Source organism: Bos grunniens, chromosome X (assembly GCF_055505025.1).
Source record: "Bos grunniens cultivar Pamir isolate PY7600 chromosome X, Bosgru_T2T1.0, whole genome shotgun sequence".
NCBI lineage: Eukaryota > Metazoa > Chordata > Mammalia > Artiodactyla > Bovidae > Bos > Bos grunniens.
The window spans coordinates 81053899-81074550 of record NC_141194.1 but is presented as its reverse complement, the minus strand read 5'-3'; the positions used below and the strand labels follow the sequence as shown (position 1 = coordinate 81074550).

The 20652-nt window shown below is 37.9% G+C and overlaps 1 pseudogene; it reads left to right on the top strand.

The window, feature by feature from the left end:
* The first annotated feature begins 13435 nt into the window (after positions 1-13435).
* LOC147340760 (uncharacterized) lies at positions 13436-18256 on the top strand (annotated as a pseudogene).
* Positions 18257-20652: the final 2396 nt, after the last annotated feature.

Sequence of the window (20652 nt, the reverse complement as noted above, 5' to 3'; positions counted from 1 at the left end):
TGCAGACATTGAGCACCTACTTCTATCAGGAAATGAAATAAACACTGGGGATACATAGATCAATAACACAGTCTCTGCTCTCAGAAACCACTACCATTAGAGAGAAAATTATACATAAAAGTCATTTTAATATATGTAGTAATTACTCTGAGAGGGATATGTTAGTTATGAGTGGAGAACAAAGAAAAACAGGCTTGGTATCCAACTTTTTTCAACACTTTTTGTCTTATCAACTTCCTTCTTTTCACTATGCTTTTGCATAGCATCCAGATTAAGTTCACTTATAAGACCTAAAGCTTTGCATTTTTAAAAGAATACAGAGGAATTTCATATCCATAGTAGAAGGCCGTGAACCATAAAGTAAGTTTTAAATGTCAGACTTACCATCTATTGACACTGTATGTTGTTTTCTAGATGTAGTTTGGTTTTAATTTTGAGCTGTTTAATTAGGTTAGGAAATGTGCTTATCACTAGATTTTAAAAGTGTCCTGTTTGTCAGATAATCTAATTTCCACTTATTACAGAATATCAGTTTTCATCTTGGAATATGGAATTTGAAGATCAGTCAACAAACTAAAGCAGTTTCTATTAATTGGTAGTGATGCTTTTAAAAACTTTTTGAAAATTCTATATATTTTTTCAATGACTAATAAGTAAAAATTAACTGGCAACAGTAGATAACAAATGTTTGTCCTTTTGCTTTAATATAGGTTTTTCTCTTTGTTTAATTCACCAGACATTTTTGAGCCTGCATTATGTGGAAAATGCAGTGGTTAGCACTCAGGAAGAATAATTTCATGTAGACTGATGTCCCTGTAGCTCAAACGGTAAAGAATCTGCCTGCAATGCAGAAGATCAGGGTTCGATCCCTGGGTCAGGAAAAGACTCTGGATAAGGGAGTTACAATCCACTCCAGTATTCTTGCCTTGAGAATCCCATGGACATAGTAGCCTGGCAGGCTACAGTCCTTGGGGTCCAAAAGAGTTGGACACAGCTGTGCGACTAACACACACTGTTCTTAAGGAGCTTATAATTCACAATCACAGAAAGAGAATTGAGGAATTGGAAAATCTTATAAATTTTATCTGGTCCAATAGCCTAACTAACTTTATACTTTAGCTTTTCTAGTATTTAGTTAACACTTTGTAAGTGGCACACATAAATTATCTTACCCGTGGTCACACATGTTATAAATAGCAAAGTCAAAATTTCAATCCATGGATATGGTTTCATAGCCCATGCCTCGCAGTAAGCTACACTATAGTCTGAGATGAGGAAAACCTGGCTTAGAGGATGAAAAAGACTTACCCAAGGTTGCAAGCTCCTTAGTGTCTAAATCAGGATTAAAACCCAAATCTCTCAATTACCTACCAAATGTTATCCATTAGTTCATGCTAAATTAGTAATTAATTTTCATCCAAAATGGCAGGAGTGAAATTAATTTTTATTATGATACTGATTGGTCTGAGAGACCATACATAAAAATAGATCTAATAGACATGAAGAAAACATAATGAGCTCTGAAGTAACAGGTTTTTTGTACCATCAATATAACTCACTGATACTTTTTTTAAAGGTGGTCAGCATGCCTGTTTAAAGCAGCAGCATTACTGATTTGGACAAATATAAATGCCATTCATAACACAGTTTTGACAGTAAGGTCAGCATTGCACAGGAAATGCATGTTGCAAAACATTCAATAATAAGTTCAGGCTCTGATTGAGATGCAAAAGGTTGCATTACTTCTCTACTTACAGATCCAAGCATGTGTAGTAAAATGCAAAATGGAAAGCCATCTTAAGAGAAATGAGTTTTGAAATCCATTTGAACAAAATCAAGAAACTGTCAGAACACATGACATTGTCTGGTATCTAAATTACTCTTTGGACAGTGAAGAATATGAGATCTATCCGGTTCTAAGGATACAAGGCATCTTATTTCCAGATATTGCCCTAATAGCCAAAAGTGTCATATAAAAGTTGACTCAGTGTATCAAAGATTGATAAAAGTCATTCCACAGAATAATTTTAAAATCACTTTTGCCAAAAATGTGAAGATCACAAGGTTTTCAAAATCACTAATGCTTTTGTTGCTAAATTACAGTATGGTTATCTCACAGAGATATATCCATTCCTTGGCTGCAAAGGCAAGACTTAAAAGCATTTTGTAAAAGAAAGAATTCAAATACATCAAGGAATTAGAATCTAAAACATATGACTGTTTATAGAAAAGATTTGTTAGCAGATTCCCCAGGGTATGTTCCAGGAAAATAAGAGATTATAAAGGGATGATGATGTGATTTTTATCTTGAAATTTAGGAATATATATTTTTGTCTCATGTTGGAGGGATGGGTCAAGATTGGGAGGGAGAAGAACTTGAACAGGTGGTAAACTGAGGTGCCTCCAGACTTCTTCCATATATTCACTGAGCTACTGGAGTATACTGGAATATAAATTATACTGGAGTATAAATCCCATCAGGTATTAAAGATGAAAGTCTCACACAAAGGAAAATATGAGTACTTTGTGAATAACACAAGTACAAAGCAGTGCTGCCAATCAGATGAATTCTTGGTGCTTTTGATGGGAAGGGATTCTTGTCAGACTGACAATTGAAAATGTGGTTTCAGATGCCGCAGTGATGATAATTAATTGTTGAGGGTATTCTAAATAATGGTCTTCAGTTTGGCATCTCTGTTGCTTCCAGGAGATGATGCTTCCTTCTTTGATGACGTATTTAAATACTATCATGATTATGGGCTTAGCAGAGAAGTAATTGCCAGAAGACTCAAGACATCCTTCATTATTTCAGTGTGTTTGGTAGCAGAAAGAACAAAGAGAAATGAGGCAACAGAGCTTATAATGCTTCTTCTTATATAACTTCAATTTTTGGAGGAATTAACCCCACCCTATACAAGACACTGAAGTCTTATACTTTATTTTCTTTCCAAACAAAGTCAACTCTCCTTGCATCTTTCTGCCAAGTTGCATGTCTCATAATGTCATGGGCTATTGGCTTCCTGTTAGGTACTATTAATATTTTCACAGAAGTGAATGTGAACCACTATATCTTACAACTGATACTTCAGTTGCTGATTCACCAGGTGGACAGTGTTCGATTCCATTTGCTTAGGTTTCTACCAAGCCACTCAATAGTAAATATGGAACAGAGGTAGGCAGTGTTGATGTCCTCCTTTGTCTCTGACTAGAGATTCCAGCTAATGTTGTGCCATCAGCATTAAAAAACAGCCAATGGACAAGGACATAACCCTTGGAAAAGCCACATGTAAGGAGTAAATTGAGCCAGGAAGAAGAACTGAGAAGAGGCATTCAGAGATATCAAAGTGACCAGGAGAATGCAGGAAAAATAGAAGTCAATATGAGAGTATTGATAAGCATGATTTAGAGTAGCCATCTCCTATTATGCTAGTTCTTTGAACTTTCTTGTTATACTAGTTATTTCCATGCAAATTTTATATTCTACCTCATAGTTTGTTTTGATATAAAATATTTTTCTTGAATCTTTGTGCAAAACTGATAAATATGGAGGTCATACCATATTTATCCAAGACATAAAAGGATAAATATATAAAGCATATCCTCTGGCACACCACCAGGATGAAGAGAGAGAATGGAACATTAAAGCTTGATAGTTGAAAAATGGTACTGAATAATTTATTTTCAGGGCAGCAGTGGATAACAGACATAGAGGATAGACTTATGGAGATGGGGAGAGGGAAGGAGAGGGTTAGATGTATGGAGAGAGTAACATGGAAACTTACGATACCATATTTAAAATAGACAGCCAATGGGAAATTGCTGAAATTTGGTGTTTTCTGTCAAACCTCAACATGAATCAGCCATAGGTATACTTCTGTCTTGAACCTCCCTCCCATCTCCCTCCCCATCCCATCTCTCTAGGTTGATACAGAGACCTTTTGTGAGTTTCCTGAGACATACAGCAAATTCTTCGGTACCATTTTTCTAGATTCTGTATGCATGCCTTAGTATACGATATTTATCTTTCTCTTTCTGACTTACTTCACTTTGTATAATGGGCTCTAGGTTCATAGGATTGATTCCTTAATTTTTCTGATTTTTCATTGTTAGTATATACAAATGCAAGTGATTTCTGTCTACTGATTTTATATTCTTCAACTTCACTAAATTCACTGATTAGCTCTAGTAATTTTCTGATACTATCTTTAGGGTTTTCTATGTACAGTATGGTGTCATCTGCAAATAGTGAGAACTTTACTTCTTCTTTTCCAATATGGATTCCTTTTATTTCTTTTTCTTCTCTGATTGCTGTAGCTAGTACTTCCAGAACTATGTTGAATAATAGTGGTCAAAGTGGACACCCTTGTCTTGTTCCTGATCTTAGGGGAATGCTTTCTCTTTTTCACCATTGAGAATAATGTTTGCTGCAGACTTATCATATATGGCCTTTACTGCAATGGCACCCCACTCCAGTACTCTTGCCTGGAAAATCCCTTGGATGGAGGAGCCTTGTAGGCTGCAGTCCATGGGGTCGCTAAGAGTCGGACACAACTGAGTGACTTCACTCTCAGCTTTCACTTTCATACATTGGAGAACGAAATGGCAACCCACTCCAGTGTTCTTGCCTGGAGAATCCCAGGGATGGGGGAGCCTGGTGGGCTGCCATCTATGGGGTCACACAGAGTCAGACACCACTAAAGCGACTTAGCAACAGCAGCAGCATGTTGAAGTAGGTTCCTTCTATGCCCATTTTTTGAAGAGTTTTAATCATAAATGGGTGCTGAATTTTGTCAAAGGCTTTTTCTGCATCTGTTGAGATGATCATATGGTTTTTATCTTTCAATTTGTTAATATGGTGTATCAAATTGATTGTTTTGCATATATTGAAGAATTCTTGCATCCCTGAAATAAATCTAACTTGATCATGGTGTATGAGTTTTTTAATGCATTGTTGAATTCTGTTTGCTAAAATTTTGTTGAGGATTTTTGCATCTATGTTCATCAGTGATATTGGCTTGTCATTTTCTTCTTTTGTGTTGTCTTTTTCTGGTTTTGGTATCAGGGTGATGGCCTCGTGGAATCAGTCTGAAAATGTTCCTTTCTCTGAAATTTTTAAAAAGAGTTTTAGAAGGCTAGGCATTAGCTCTTCTCTAAATGTTTTATAGAATTCTCCTGTGTAGCCATCTGGTCATGGACTTTTGTTTTTGGGGAGATTTTTGATCACAGCTTCAATTTCAACACCATTCTTAATGGTCTTCTCATGCTCAATATTTTAGAATATCTATTTTTTCTCTTTCCTTCATTGTTTCCTGTGAGTAATCAATTAAGAACTGTGGTTTCTTTGTGAGCAGTAGAGCTAACTGTATCTCTTAGTGTCCATTTTCACTAACAATACCCTTGTACCCCAAATAATACCTAAAATTTTCCAAAACTTTCCTGTCATTCTCTTAATATAATGTAAAGGCTTCTGTTAAAGTCCTTTTTGTGATTCAGTGTTCTTTCATACGTTTCTTTTTTGCCATTATATGAATTAATGAAGGATAATAATCACATGTTGTTTTCTTTATGACCCATCTTTACTGAGATTTAATTGATGTATAACATGCTAAGTTTAAGATGTACAATGTGGTGATGTTGTACACCTTATATAGACTTACATATTTCAGTGATTACCGCAATAGTATTAGTTAACATCATCATGACCACATATAATTGCCATTTTTCACTATGATGAGAAAATTTAAGAGGTACTTCCTTAGCAACTGTCGAGCATATAATGATTTTTCTAATTACAGTTACCGTGCAGTATATTATATACCCAGAACTTATTCACCTTATAACTAGAAGTTTGTACACTTGACCAACATCTCCCCATTTCCCTTGTCACCTAGTCTCTGACAAGTACCATTCTATACTTTGTTTCTATGAACTTCACTTTTTTAGATTCCACATATTAGTGAGATCATACAGAATTTGACTTTCTCTGTCTGATTTTGCATTAAAGAGTTCATGATCTGAGTCACAGTCAGCTCCCAGTCTTGTTTTTGCTGAATGTATAGAGCTTCTCCATCTTTGGCTGCAAAGAATATAATCAATTTGATTTCAGTATTGGCCATCTGGTGATGTCCATGTGTAGAGTCGTCTCTTGTGTTGTTAGAAGAGGGTATTTGCTATGATCACTGCATTCTCATGGCAAAATTCTGTTAAACTTTGCCCTGCTTCATTTTGTATTCCAAGGCCAGATTTGACTGTTACTCCAGGTATCTCTTGATTTCCTACTTTTGTATTCCAGTCCCATGTAATGAAAAGGGCATCTGTTTTTTGGGTGTTAGTTCTAGAAGGTCTTGTAGGTCTTCATAGAACCATTCAACTTCATCTTCTTCAGCATTACTGGTTGGGGCGTAGACTTGGATTACTGCGATATTGAATGGTTTGCCTTGGAAACGAACAGAGATCATTCTGTCATTTTTGAGATTGCATCCAAGTACTGCATTTCAGACTCTGTTGACTATGAGGGCTACTCCATTTCTTCCAAGGGATTCTTTCCCACAGTAGTAGATACAATGGTCATCTGAGTTAAATTCACCCATTCCAGTCCTTTTTAGTTCACTGATTTCTAAAATGTCAATGTTCACTCTTGTCATCTCCTATTTGACCACTTCTAATTTACCTTGACTCGTGAACCTAACATTCCAGGTTCCTATGCAATATTGCTCTTTACAATACAATCCCAGAATCAAGACTGCTGGGAGAAATATCAATAACCTCAGATACACAGATGACACCACCATTACAGCAGAAAGTGAAGAATTAAGAGCCTCTAGATGAAAGTGAAAGAGGAGAGTGAAAAGTTTGGCTTAAAACACAACATTTAGAAAACTAAGATAATGGCATCCAGTCCCATCTCCTTATGGCAAATAGATGGAGAAACAATGGAAACAGTGAGAGACTTTATCTTCTTGGGCTCCAAAATCACTGCAGATGGTGACTGCAGCCATGAAATTAGAAGATGCTTGCTCCTTTGAAGAAAAGCTAAGACCAACCTAGACAGCATATTAAAAAGCAGAGACATTACTTTGCCAACAAAGCTTGTCTAGTCAAAGCTTATGGTTTTTCCAGTAGTCATTTATGGATCTGAGAGTTGGACTATAAAGAAAGCTGAGCACTGAAGAATTGATGCTTTTGAACTGTGGTGTTGGAGGAGACTCTTGAGAGTCCCTTGGACTGCAGGGAGATCCAACCAGTCCATCCTAAAGGAAATCAGTCCTGAATATTCATTGGAAAGACTGATGCTGAAGCTGAAACTCCAAAACTTTGGCCACCTGAGTCTTTGGAAAAGAGTCTGATGTTGGGAAAGATTAAAGGCAGGAGCAGAAGGGGCCAACAGAAGATGAAATGATTGCATGGTATCACCAACTCAATGGATATGGGTTTGAGCAAGCTCTGGGAGTTGGTGATGGGCAGGGAGGCCTGGCGTGCTGGACTGCATGGGGTTGCAAAATGTTGGACATGACTGAGAGACTGAACTGACTGATTTTATTTCACTTAGCATAATGTCCTCCATGCTCTCACAAATGACAGGATTTCCTCCTTTTTATGACTGAACAGTATTCTGTTGTGTATATATGTGTGTGTGTTTGTGTGTGTGTGTGTGTGTGTAGATAAATAAATATAGATATACATACATACCATGTTATCTCCATTCATTCATTTATCTATAGCCCCATAAGTTGTTTATATATCTTGGCTTTTGTAAGCAATGCTGCTGTGAATATAGGGGTGCAGATATCTCTTTGATATAGTATTTTCATTTCCTTCTAATTCACTCCCAAAAGTGGAATTATGAAATCATATAGTAGTTCTAATTTCAATTTTCTGAGGAAACTCCTACAGTTTTCTATGGTGGCTATACCAGCTTGCATTCCCACCAATAATGCACAAGCGTTCCCTTTTCTCCACATCTTTGCCAGTGTTTGTTATTGCTTGTCTTTTTGATAATAGCTATTCTAACAAATGTGAGGTAATCTCATTGTGCTTTTGATTTGCATTTCTCTGATGGTTAATGATGTTGAGCATCTTTTCATATTCCAGTTAGTCATTTGTATATCTTCTTTGGAAAAAATGTATATTTAGGTCCCATGATTAATTTTTAATTGGATTATTTGGGGGGTTTACTATAGAATTGTATGAATTCTTTATACATTTTAGATATAAACTCCTTATATGTTATATTTTTATTTAGTTGATCTGTTTTTTTTTTTTTTTTTTTGGCAGAAGCTTTTTAGTTTGATACTTTCACACATGTTTAATTTTGTTGCTTGTGCTCTTGGGGATCATATCTAAAAACTCATTGCCAAGATCCATGTCAAAAAGCTTGTTTCCTTTTTCCCCTAGAATATTTATGGTTTCCAGTCTTACATTTAGTTCTTACTCCATTTTGAATTGGTTTTTGTGGATTGTGATAGATAGGAGTTTAGTTTTTTTTTTAAATTTTGCATGTGAATATCTGATTGTTGATTCTCCATTGAGTATTCTTGGCTAACTTATCAAATATTAGGTGACTATATATACATGGACAGGGAAGCCTGGCATACTGCAGTCCATGGGGTCGCAAAGAGTTGTATACAACTGAGCGACTGAACTGATATACACATGGCTTTATTTTTGGGCTCTTGCTTCTGTTTCATTGATCTATGTGTCTGTTTTTATGTCATTACTGTGGCTTAAATTCTCTGAAACTCCAATACTTGGGCCACCTGATGTGAAGAACTGACTCATTTGAAAAGACCCTGATGCTGGGAAAGATTGAAAGCAGGAGAAGAGGCCAAAAGTGGATGACATGGTTGGATGTCATCACTGACTCAATGGACATGAATTTGAGTAAACTCCAGGAGTTGGTGATGGACAGGGAAGCCTGGCATTCTGCAGTCCATGGGGTCACAAAGAGTCAGATATGACTGAGCGACTGAACTGAACTGATAATATAACTTGAAATCAGGAAATATGACACTTCCTGCTTTGTTGCTTTTCAAAATTGCTTGGGCTATTATGGTTCCATTGAAATCTCCATAGGGGTTACATTGAATCTATAGATGGCTTTGGGTAATATGGATGTTTTAACAACATTCTTCCTATCAGTGAACACAGAGTATCTTTCCATTTATTTGTGTCTTCTTCAGTTTCCTTAATCAGTGCTTGTACTTTTCAATGTGGAGATCTTTCAACTCCTTGGTTAAATTTATTTTATTGATTATGGTTTTAGTGCTGTTTGTGAATGGAATAATTATCTTTATTTCTTTTTTTATATAATTCATTCTTAGTGTATAGAAATGCTTCTGATTTTTTGTATGTTAATTTTGTATCCCTTACTGAATTTGTTGATTAGCTCTAACAAGTTTTTTTTTTTTTTTTAAGACACTTTAGGCTTTTCTATCTATAAAATCATGTTATCTGCAAACAGAAACAATTTTACTTCTGCTTTTCTAATTCTGATATCTTTTATTTATTTTTCTTGCCTGATTGCTCTGCCCAGGACTCACAATACTGTGTTATACAGGAGTGGTGATAGTGAGCACACTTGTCTGGCCCCTGATCTTTGAGAAAAGCTTTCAACCTTTCACTGTTGAGTCATATATGGCACTATTATGCTGAAGAAATATATGATTTATACGGTTTATAAGGTATGCTGCTGCCAAGTCGCTTCAGTCGTGTCCGACTCTGTGCGACCCCATAGACGGCAGCCCATCAGGCTCCCCCATCCCTGGGATTCTCCAGGCAAGAACACTGGAGTGGTTTGCCATTTCCTTCTCCAATGCATGAAAGTGAAAAGTGAAAGTGAAGTCCTCAGTCGTGTCCGACTCTTAGCGACCCCATGGACTGCAGCCTACCAGGCTCCTCCGTCCACGGGATTTTCCAGTCAAGAGTACTGGAGTGGGGTGCCATCGCCTTCTCTGTTATAAGGTATAGTTCACTCAGTTATGGGGTCTAAGAAGTCCAGACCCATGAATGTCAATGGTATGGTACCAGTCAGGATCCAAAAGCATGAGAAGCAGTAGAGCTAATGGTATAGATTACCATCCAAGTCTGAAGCCCAAGAAGACTGATGCCCAAATCAAAAGGCTAAGAGAGAATCCTTGCTTACTCAGACTTTTATTCAAGGTAGACATTCAGTGGTTTCATGAGGCCCACCCACACTGGGGAAAGCAATCTGCTTTACTCGTCTATCAGTTCAGATGCTAATCTCATCAAGAAATACCTCACAGACATACTTGGAAATAAAATTTAACCAACTATCTGTACACCTTTTGACCCAGGCAAGTTGACACATAAAATTAATCATTACAAAATACGCAAAATATTCTAAAACTACAATTGATATTAATGTAGTAAAATCTTTCTTAGCATCCCTTTCTCATCTGCAAGTCATATTATTTTTATGTCCGTGTGTCCTGCAGGTCATTCCCTGCTTCCCAATCATTCTTTGCTAGGTCACTAAGTTTATAAAATGTTATTGATATGCCAGGTATGAGGAAAATATATGAAATTATGCAGTATTGTTGGTCAGTACTGTTGCAGTACTGTTTGAAATATGATAAAAATTTTAATATTAGGACATGCCTCCAAAGCCTGTTAGAGTTTTTCTTTGCAAGCAGTCTAGCATGATTACTAATACCCTGTATGTTATGTAGTAAAATCACTAAAATTTCCTAATGATCTCAAATACAGTGGCCATTTATTTCATTACTATGAGTTCCTAGCTTAATTTTTATAGAAATCCTACAGTGATTTATTATAAGAAATATAAAACAGGAAGTCACTATGCTCAAGAACAGAAAGTTTTGCCTGAATTCTCTGAAGAACCATATCATTGAAATGCAGAATAATCTATTAGTAGATAGATTTGAAGTTTTTCATGCTAAAGTTTTGATATGAATCTTTTTCATTTCCTATTATTTTTTCTTATTTTCTTTTGTCTTTACCATAGTTGTATTACTTAAGGCTTTTTAGCTTATAGAAGATAAAACTAACTTTTAAAACATCATTAAAGAAAAAAATGAATCAAACTTGAACTGTGAGCTAATTCATATGGGAGAGATATAGATAGGTCATTTGCAAATGGGTAAAGGCTAACTATGTTCAGGGTTATTGAGATTAAAAAAAAAATTAAGAAATATTAAAAATGTTCTTTTCAGGGTCAAATCCATGGGATTTTTTAATTACCAATATATCACTGCTAATCTATTTAAGTCGGTTTCAATAAGAATTGTAATGTAGTAACAGTCACCAGAAACAATGTTTTTAGTAAAAACAATGCTTCTGCTTCCCAAACATCTAGGTGACTGATTCCACTGGGACATTGGACAGCTAATAAGTTAATTTTCTGAAACCGAAGAGATACAGTGATGTTAATTTTCCTTAACCTAGGAAAGGGAATGTGTTCCAAGTAACTATTAAAAAATATATCGGGGGTAAGGAGAACTGGTGACATTTCATGTGACCTAGGTCAACTCATGTTGTTGTTCAGTCGTGTCTGAACCTTGCGACTCCATGGACTGTAGCATGCCAGGCCTCCCTGTCCTTCACCATCTCTCAGCATTTGGCCAGGTTCATGTCCATTGAATCAGTGATGCTGCCAACCTCTTTTTCTCCTTCCTTCAATCTTTCCCAGGATGAGGGTCTTTTCTAATGAATTGCACTCTGCATCAGGTGTCCAAAGTATGGCAGCTTCAGATTCAGCATCAGTTCTTCCAATGAATATGCAGGGTAGATTTCCTTACGGATTGACTGGTTTGATTTCCTTGCTGTCCAAGGGACTCTGAAGAGTCTTCTCTGGCACCATAGTTTGAAAGCACCAATTCTTCGGCGTTCAGGCTTCTTTATGATCAGTGCATCAATTGAGAATAAAAACTAGTAATTCCCCCTACAAAACAATCATCTATTCTTTTTTTCTACTCTCTTCGATTCTGGAAAGGCAAATAAGAATGTCACAAGTAACATGGCAGTAAAAGAAAATTGAAATAAAACTGTCCAATAGTACTAAATATTACTATGCACCTGGGCTTCCCTGGTGGCTCAGGCTATAAAGAATCCACCTGCAGTGCAGGAGACCTGGGTTGGAAAGTTCCCCTGGGATACTTATAACACGGATATAAACAAAAAATAGTCCATTTACTGACTTTTGAAATTGAGCAAAAACTGGAAAATAAGACTAATCTGGCCTATTGTCTATTCTTAATGTATGTAACAGATTGAGTTTCATTTGTTCCGCAGACAGGAATGTTCAGAGTCATCTTCTCTGAGATAGAGGTGGGAGAATGGGATATATTTAGTGGGTTCCACTCCTTCTTTCTAATTAATAGATATAGTTCCTCTTTTTACAGCATGCCTAGCACTTGAGTGTACAGTTAGGATAAACCATAAATGTAGACTACTGCCTTGGTTAAGGAGTAGATCATCTCATCCTTGGATTATTGAAAAAGTATTCTAAGTGGTCCTTCATAACACTACTTTTGTGTAAAATCTTTCAGCAGCTCCTAGTGCCTATAGAATGATTAAAAAAAAAATATCTTAGAATGGAATGGAAAAGCACTGTATTCTAGACTTCTCATTGAATGGGAAAGTGTTAGTCATTCAGTCGTGTCTGATTCTTTGTGACCCCCATGGACTCTAGCCCCCAGGCTCCTCTATCCATGTAATTCTCCAGGCAAGAATACTGGAGTAGGTTGCCATTTCCTTCTCCAGGGGATCTTCTCAACCCAGAGTTTGAACCTGGCTCTCCTGCATTGTGGGCAGTCTCTTTACTGACTGAGTCACCAAGGAGGAATTGCCAAAGTAAGCAGTGACAGAATTGCCAGTCTCTTCAAGAGCCTCTGAAGCTAGGGATGGAAGACTAAGCAATGTTGACTAAACCAGAGAGGTGCTAGGGAGGAAAAAATGCCCAGTTTTTTATTTCCAATTTACTCATGACCATAAGAATTTGTGTTTTTCAATGATTATAGAATGCTGTCAGGAATAAAGATGCTAAAATAGGGTCAAATTACACTTGTTTCAAAAATTCAGCAAAGGGTAAGTTCCGTTTCCCCCGCCCCACCCCACTCCCACCCCCGCTCCCCCTTTGGAAAGCCCATCAGCTCAGTGGGACTTTCTCAGAAGTCACTGCTTTTCAGGTCCCTCTAGTCTTTCCTCACAGGGTGGCTTGAAATGTGCCATTTTCCATCATCCTTCTCTTGCACCTCAGGTCTTCTCAAAAAAAGGGCCCTCAAACCATCTTTGATCCATCCTCGTGCTCTGCCAGTGCCCTGAGGCTGCTTCACAGGTCTATAGAATGGGGGAAACTCTCATTCTGTCCGCTGCACAGCTCTAGTTAGTGGCCCTTCCGCCTTTCTTTGGGGGGAGCCTGTCTCTACTGTTTCCCTTTCCCAGACAAGGAATGAAGATGAAGGCAGGAGACAGGGGAAGTGGGCAGAGATCTTCCAAAAGAGACAAAATGCAGGTTAGCCTGTGTGATGTATCTTCGGACGATTTAAAACAACCTGGCTAACACTGAAAGAGCTCCATGACAGAGAACTGCACTGCCTACAAGGGAAGATAACAAGTTTGATGAAAGAGCGATTGTCAGACGGGAGGTGACAGGCTCCATAGCCAGAATTAAAGAGCTGATGGAGCAACAGAAAGTCCTGAATGGCACTTTCCATGAATTGCGAGATCAATTAAATGCCAAAGTAAGTGACTGCTGTACAGTAAAGGAAATGTACAGAAATAAGCTATAGCAAGAACTTTATGATATCTAACAAAAAAATCTGAAGTTTATTGGTGAGGTCCCAGCAGAAAGGAATAAATTAAGAGAAGAAAACAAGGAGCTTTTCAGTCCAGTTCAGTTCAGTCACTCAGTTGTCTGCAACTCTTTACGACACCATGAACTGCAGCATGCCAGGCCTCCCTGTCCATAACCAACTCCAGGAGTCCACCCAAACACATGTCCATTGAGTTGGTGATGCCATCCAACCATCTCATCATCTGTCATTACTTCTGCCCCTGCCCTCAATCTTTCCTAGCATCAGGGTCTTTTCAAATGAGTCAGCTCTTCACATCAGGTGGCCACAGTGTTGGAGTTTCAGCTTCAATATCAGTCCTTCCAATGAACAACCAGGACTGATCTCCTTTACGATGGACTGGTTGGATCTCCTTACAGTCCAAGGGACTCTCAAAAGTATTCTCCAATACTGCAGTTCAAAATCATCAATTCTTCGGCACTCAGCTTTCTTTATAGTCCAACTCTCACATCCGTACATGACTACTGGAAAACCATAGCCTTGACTAGACGGACCTTTGTTGGCAAAGTAATGTCCCTGCTTTTTAATATGCTGTCTAGGTTGGTCATAACTTTCCTTTCAAGGAGTAAGCATCTTTTAATTCCATGGCTGCAATTACCATCTGCAGTGATTTTGAAGCCCCCCAAAAATAAAGTCAGCCACTGTTCCCACTGTTTCCCCATCTATTTGCCATGAAGTGAAGGGACCAGATGCCATGATCTTAGTTTTCTGAATATTGAGCTTTAAGCCAACGTTTTCACTCTCCTCTTTCACTTTCATCAAGAGGCTCTTTAGTTCTTCTTCAGTTTCTGCCATAAGGGTGGTGTCATCTGCATATCTGAAATTATTGATATATCTCCCGGCAATCTTGATCCCAACTTGTGCTTCTTCCAGCCCAGCGTTTCTCATGATGTACTCTGCATATAAGTTAAATAAACAGGGTGACAATATACAGCCTTGACGTACTCCTCTTCCTATTTGGAACCAGTCTGTTGTTCCATGTCTAGTTCTAACTGTTGCTTCCTGACCTGCATACAGGTTTTTCAAGAGGCAGATCAGGTGGTCTGGTATTCCCATCTCTTGAAGAATTTTACACCATTTATTGTGATCCACACAAAGGCTTTGGCATAGTCAATAAAGCAGAAATAGATGTTTTTCAGGAAATCTCTTGCTTTTTCGATGATCCAGCAGATGTTGGCAATTTGATCTCTGGTTCCTCTGCCTTTTCTAAAACCAGCTTGAACATCTGGAAGTTCACAGTTCACATATTGCTGAAGCCTGGCTTGGAGATTTTTAAGCATTCCTTTACTATCGTGTGAGATGAGTGCAATTGTGCAATGGTGTGAGCATTCTTTGGCATTGTCATTCTTTGGGATTGGAATGAAAACTGACCTTTTCCAGTTCCGTGGCCACTGCTTTTGGCGTGCAGCAAATCGAGTGGGAAACAGCAAAAAAAGATTAGGGCATGTGCTGTGGTGGTTCCTAGTCTTATGGTCGCATACCTGGGAACCGCTGTTGTACGAGGGGAAGGCTGGATGCCCAGGTCCATCTTTTAAGCATATAGCTGAACTTGGCTTATTAAATTTGAAAGTATCTTTTACGAGCTTGAACGTCTGGAAGTTCAAGCTGCATGGCACAGGAGCCGCTGAGAGGAGATTCCCCATGTCAAAGGTCAGGAGCAGCGGCAGAGAGGAGATACCCCATGTCCAAGGTCAGGAGTGGCTGTGAGGAGATACCCCACATTCAAGGTAAGGAGCTATGGCTGGGCTTTGCTGGAGCAGCAGTGAAGAGATATCCCACGTACAAGGTAAGAGCAAACCAAGTAAGATGGTAGGTGCTCAGAGAGGGCATCAAGAGGGCAGACAGACTGAAACCACAGTCACAGAAAACTAGCCAATCTGATCACATGGACCACAGCCTTGTCTAACTCAATGAAACTAAGCCATACCATGTGGGGCCACCCAAGACAGACGGGTCATGGTGGAGAGGTCTGACAGAATGTGGTCCACTGGAGAAGAGAATGGCAAACTAATTCAGTATTTTTGCCTTGAGAGCCCCATAAACAGTATGAAAAGGCAAAAAGATAGGACACTGGAAGATGAACTCCCCAAGTCAGTAGGATCAGTGGCAAAATAACTTCAGAAAGAATGAAAGGATGGAGCCAAAGCAAAAACAATACCCAGTTGTGGATGCGACTGGTGATAGAAGCAAGGTCTGATGCTATGAAGAGCAATATTGCATAGGAACCTGGAATGTTAGGTCCATGAATCAAGGCAAATTGGAAGTGGTGAAACAGGAGATGGCAAGAGTGAACGTCGACATTCTAGAAATCAGCAAACTCAAATGGACTGGAATGGGTGAATTTAACTCAGATGACCATTATATCTACTACTGTGAGCAGGAATTCCTTAGAAGAAATGGAGTAGCCACCATAGTAAAAAAAAGAGTCCAAAATGCAATACTTGGATGCAGTTTCCGAAACGACAGAATGATCTCTGTTCGTTTCCAAGGCAAACTGTTCAATATCACAGTAATCCAAGACTATGTCCCAACCAGTAACGCTGAAGAAGCTGAAATTGAACAGTTCTATGAAGACCTACAAGACCTTTTAGAACTAACACCCAAAAAAGATGTCCTTTTCATTATAGGGGATTGGAATGCAAAAGTAGGAAGTCAAGAAACACCTGGAGTAACAGGCAAATTTGGCCTTGGAGTACAGGATGAAGCAGGGCAAAGGGAAATAGAGTTTTGCCAAGAGAACGCACTGGTCATAGCAAACATCCTCTTCCAACAACATAAGAGAAGACTCTACACTTGGAAATCACCAGATGGCCAACACTGAAATCAGATTGATTATATTCTTTTCAGCCAAAGATGGAGAAGCTCTATACAGTCAGCAAAAACAACACCAGGAGCTGACTGTGGCTCAGATCATGAACTCCTTATTGCCAAATTCAGACTTAAATTGAAAGTCAGGCAAACCACTAGACCATTCATGTATGACCTAAATTAAATCCCTTCTGATTATACAGTGGAAGTGAGAAATAGATTTAAGGGACTAGATCTGATAGACAGAGTGCCTGATGAACTATGGACGGAGGTTCGTGACATTGTACGTACGGGAGACAGGGAGCAAGATCATCCCCAAGAAAAATAAATGCAAAAAAGCAAAATGGCAGTCTGAGAAGGCCTTACAAATAGCTGTGAAAGTTAGAGAATGGAAAAGCAAAGGAGAAAAGGAAAGATATACCCATTTGAATGCAGAGTTCCAAAGAATAGCAAGGAGAGATAAGAAAGCCTTCCTCAGTGATCAATGCAAAGAAATAGAGGAAAAAAAATAGAATAGGAAAGACTAGAGATGTCTTCAAGAAAATTAGAGATACCAAGGGAACATTTCATGTAAATATGGGCTCAATAAAGGATAGAAATTGTATAGAACTAACAAAAGCAGAAGATATTAAGAAGAGGTGGCAAGAATACACAGAAGAACTGTACAAAAAAGATCTTCATGACCCAGATAATCACAATGGTGTGATCACTCACCTAGAGCCAGACATCTTGTTTGGGTAGGTTAAAAATGAACCAGCAACAGTTTCACCCTTCTTTTTCTGATAGCAATGATGACTTCGTCCCTGGGACTCAAAAGAGTGGGCCAAATTTTTTGGTCAGGGATCCTCCACCCAGATCTCAGATGCCTCTGCCCATACAACTGATAAAGCAATTGAATACCAAACAGATGCAATCTGGGGAGAAAAAGGAACAGCCAGAGTTCCAAGTTTCCAGTTCCACTTTGCAGTCAGGACCTCTTTGAGGTACCAGCACCCCTCCTCTAACAGCAGTAAGCCTACCATAATAAGCAGTGGCAATCCGAAGTCGTCTACCACTGTTCCTTTAGCTTCAACACTTGCCCCTCAAAGAGGGTATGGATTTCAAGGTGACTCCAGCTTTCCTGATGCCAGGCTTGGCCATCCTCAAAGGAAATCAAGTTTCACACAGAGGACCTCCCCACAGAGGACCTCTACACCAAAGGGTTGACCTCAGGTCAATCTTCCTTGGACCTTTCCAGTTTTTCTCCAGGAGAAAACTGACCTACACAAGTAGTATCTGAAATTTCAGAAGAAAATATTCCTGATTATAATAGAAGTGTATTTTCTCCTTTTACACAGAGAAAGGAAAAGGCAACTTTAAATGTATTTCCTTTAGACTATACTTCATGATCTAAGGCAAAAAGAAGATCATCAATTGGTGTTCTTAGGTATTTAGTGAGAGAGAGAGCCGTTGCCAGGCACCTTGTTCACTAACAATCCACGATGAGGAAGAATACTAATGGAGCTACAGGTGCAGCACATGGTGCTGATAAGCCACAAGGCGAGACTCAGACTTGCATTTTGGGGTCTTCAATAAAGAGAAAACCCGAGATAGAGTTAGAAAAAAGGGGAAAGTAGCTTTCTCTCCCCTTCTCTCTTAAGGAGACTGCATTTCTTTTCCAAGAGATCAGTCTTCCTATCAATTCAGACTATGTAACTGATAATTCCTCACTTTGATACTACTTCTCAGAATATAATATACAGGCAACAAAAAGTTGGGCAAATGACTAAGACTTTGAAGCAGTGAATTATTGCCAGTCAATAAAATTCAGTTACAGAGAAAGAAACTTATGCCCCCAAATTTGTTCTCCACTTCTTCTTGGCCTAATAGACACATGCTCAGCTAGTATTTACATTTCTCATCCTCCTATTCAGCTGCTGTAACCATAATACTAGTTCAAGTCAACAGAATGTGAATGTATGTAATGTATGAAAGATCTAAGTCATTTCTACCTAGAAGACAAGTTTATTCCTGTGGATTTGTGTTTTTTGTTTGTTTGTTTGTTTAGTTTTTTTTTTTTTAATCCCTCTCAAAGGCTGGTTTGAATTTATGGTCAAGATCAACACCCTAGTACAGTGTAAAGCAGTAAGATGGAAGGAAAAATGTTGTTCTTCTGTCTACTCACTCTGGAACTGAGAAACATATGTTTGGTATTATAGATATCACTGTGAAGTCTACTGTGATTGTAGATGTCTTCATTAGAGTAGTGTAACCTAAAATTAATGAATAAATTATTTTCTGATGTTCTGCCATGTTTATTTGAATCTGGCTCACAATATATTTTTGAATGAATAAACAGTGATACACTAATATTAACCCATCATGTGGGGACAGGTGAATATTTAAAACCATATTATATGCTAAATTTTGTTACATTCAAATCTTATTTCTAGTTTTTAGTTGGCATAGATGTTTTTGTATGCTTGCATTCTTTACCAGATCTTTGTTGTGGGTCCAGCTTCCATAAAAATATATTTAGCAGTATGACCAGGAGTATCAATATATTCCCATTCTCTTGCCACAATCTGTTGTTTTCCATTGGCATAATATCCTTTGTATCAACTACGGTCTCTAAGAGGTCCTAGTTAAATGCAAGTTAACACATTAAACCATTCTCACCCAATTACAGCCTATAATGAACTTAATGAATTAGTCTTGATTTTACTTTCAAATAAAACAGTTGGTGTTCATAGGCCCCAAGTAATAAGGAATAAGACTAGAAGATTTGATTAGATGGAAAATCAGAAAAAGCAGTGCAGGCTATGGAATTATAGATTCCAACTCCCGTCTGTCGTCAAGTAACAAATATCTAAACTTTATACATACATACTCACTAATCCTTATCACTTGCATGTGCTCAGATTGAAAGTTATCACTTGTTGGTTGATTCAATTTTTTTATTTAAGAGTAATATTCAGTCTTCTGGGAGGTAATTTAAATGCCTCACAAGCTTTATAGACAAGCCAAGAGAGAAATTAAAAAAGTAAAAATACGATGGCAATTAACTATTGAAAAAAAAGAAATGTGTGCTAGACACAGCTTGGTAATACCTTGTGTTTAAAAGGAAAGATATTAAGTCAAATTCAAAAGATTTTTAAAAAGAACTAGAGTAACAATGTGAGAAGATCACAAGCAAATTAAAATGATGATTCAGTAGCACCCCAAAAAGTAAAAAAGATGAATTCATTTTACAAAACAAATGTTTCTGATTTTCATTCTGAATTGAAGAGTAAAGTGATCATATTTTCAGTTACAATAAAATTAATCTGACCTTGGCCATGAATCAGTATATTAGAAAAGTGTTCACAAATCATTTCCCCCCCACTGGCAAGTTACTAAATAAAAATAAAATAATGCTCATAATACAATTGCTAGTCTCCTTTAAAGGATCTAGACCTTTCCATACTAAATAGGATCATCCTGCTGGTGAATTTTCAAAATATGATATTGGCCACTGTGTTCTTTCACCTAAATTTAGCATTAAAGCCTCATTATGAGATGGTAAATAATAGACAGTTGGCAAGCTCAGATTTTTTACTGTCCATTTTAAGTGGAATAACAAGCCACAGATATCATCCTAGAGATGTCAGAGCCTATTGGCTCTTCAGTACTCAATCTAGTTCTTCCCATGGGGTTGCACATAGCTGAAATCCCCCTCCTCTGGTCACTATTCTAGTACAAGAACTCTTGAATGTCTTAACTAACTTACTGTTGTCTGCTAGCCAGATCTTACCCTTGAGATTTGCTAAAGAGGATCAGTGAGTTTTGTAAGTATCACAATCTCAGTAAAAAGAGGGAAGAAGATTTAAGTTTTCTTATTTCTTTGGTATTTTCAACTCTATATAGTGTTTAATTTAGGCATACCCTATCACATCAATAAGAGAAACAAAGAGTAGCAACTCGATTTCTCCACCCCAAACCCCTGAATGGTCAATGTCATCCTAATGTGAACTAGTCCTGGCATGCTGCTCAT